Here is a 1,521-nt window from a genome sequence, read left to right on the forward strand (position 1 = left end):
AGCAGAGCGCCTGAGACCTGGAAGCCATCTGTGACCCGCTGTTGTGTAGAGAGGCCCACCACAGAGCAGGCGTGCCTGGTTCAATATGACTCTCATTGAACGTCAAAGCCAAAGCCAGCACCACCCACAGGACTTGCCTTTTTTCGTGAGAAGATAACATATACAGAGAGTGGAATGATCCTCCCAAATCAATACTGTGATTACTTCGGGGGAGCAGTATTTGTACCCTGGGCTAGATGGGATGGAAAGTGGACAAGAACACCAGTCTTATGTACAATGCTTTGATTTTTATTTTTCACAAAGACAGTGGGTCCAGGAATGACTTGTGTAATTAAAAGTTAATTTTACAGCCAGGTGCCGTGGCTCATGCTCCTGTGGTCCCAGCACTTTGGGAGGCTGAGGCAGGAGGATCGCTTGAGGGTTCAAGACCAGCCTGGACAACATAGCACGACTTCGTCTCAACGAAAAGATTTTAAAAAATCAGCTGGGTGTACTCTCTCCTCCTGCCGCCCAATATGCCGAAAGGAAAGAAGGCCAAGGGGACGAAGGTGGCTCCGGCCCCTGCTGTCGTGAAGAAGCAAGAGGCCAAGAAAGTGGTGAATCCTCTGTTTGAGAAAAGGCCTAAGAATTTTGGCATCGGACAGGACATCCAGCCCAAAAGAGACCTCACTCGCTTTGTGAAATGGCCCCGCTCTATCAGGTTGCAGCGGCAGACAGCCATCCTCTATAAGCGACTGAAAGTGCCTCCTGCAATTAACCAGCTCACCCAGGCCCTGGACCGCCAGACAGCTACGCAGCTGCTTAAGCTGGCCCACAAGTACAGGCCAGAGACGAAGCAAGAGAAGAAGCAGAGGCTGTTGGCCCGGGCCGAGAAGAAAGCTGCTGGCAAAGGGGACGTCCCCACTAAGAGACCACCTGTCCTTCGAGCAGGAGTTAACACCCTGTCACCACTTTGGTGGAGACCAAGAAAGCTCAGCTGGCGGTGACTGCACACCACGTGGATCCCATGGAGCTGGTTGTCTTCTTGCCTGCCCTGTGTCATAACATGGGGGTCCCTTACTGCATTATCAAGGGGAAGGCAAGACTGGGGTGTCTAGTCCACAGGAAGACCTGTGCCACTGTCGCCTTCACACAGGTGAACTCGGAAGACAAAAGCGCTTTGGCTAAACTGGTAGAAGCTATCCGGACTAATGATAATGACAGATACGACGAGATCCGCCGTCACTGGGGAGGCAATGTCCTGGGTCCCAAGTCTGTGGCTCGCATCGCCAAGCTCAAAAAGGCAAAGGCTAAAGAACTTGCCACTAAACTGGGTTAAATATACACTGTTGAGTTTTCTGTACATAAACATAATTACAATAACAGAAACTTTGCTTCAAAAAAAATGAGCTGGGCATAGTGGCACACACCTGTAGTCCCAGTTACTCAGGAGGCTGAAGTGGGAGGATCGCTTGAGCCCAGGAGTTAGAGGCTGCGGTGAGCTATGATTGTGCCACTGTTCTCCAGCCTGGGCAACACAGA

The 1,521-nt window shown here is 51.2% G+C and overlaps 1 pseudogene; it reads left to right on the top strand.

Moving 5' to 3' along the window:
- The first annotated feature begins 507 nt into the window (after window positions 1-507).
- Window positions 508-1,318, top strand: LOC105535810 (annotated as a pseudogene).
- The last annotated feature ends 203 nt before the right edge of the window (window positions 1,319-1,521 follow it).

This window comes from Mandrillus leucophaeus, unplaced genomic scaffold (genome assembly GCF_000951045.1).
Source record: "Mandrillus leucophaeus isolate KB7577 unplaced genomic scaffold, Mleu.le_1.0 Scaffold150, whole genome shotgun sequence".
Lineage (NCBI taxonomy): Eukaryota > Metazoa > Chordata > Mammalia > Primates > Cercopithecidae > Mandrillus > Mandrillus leucophaeus.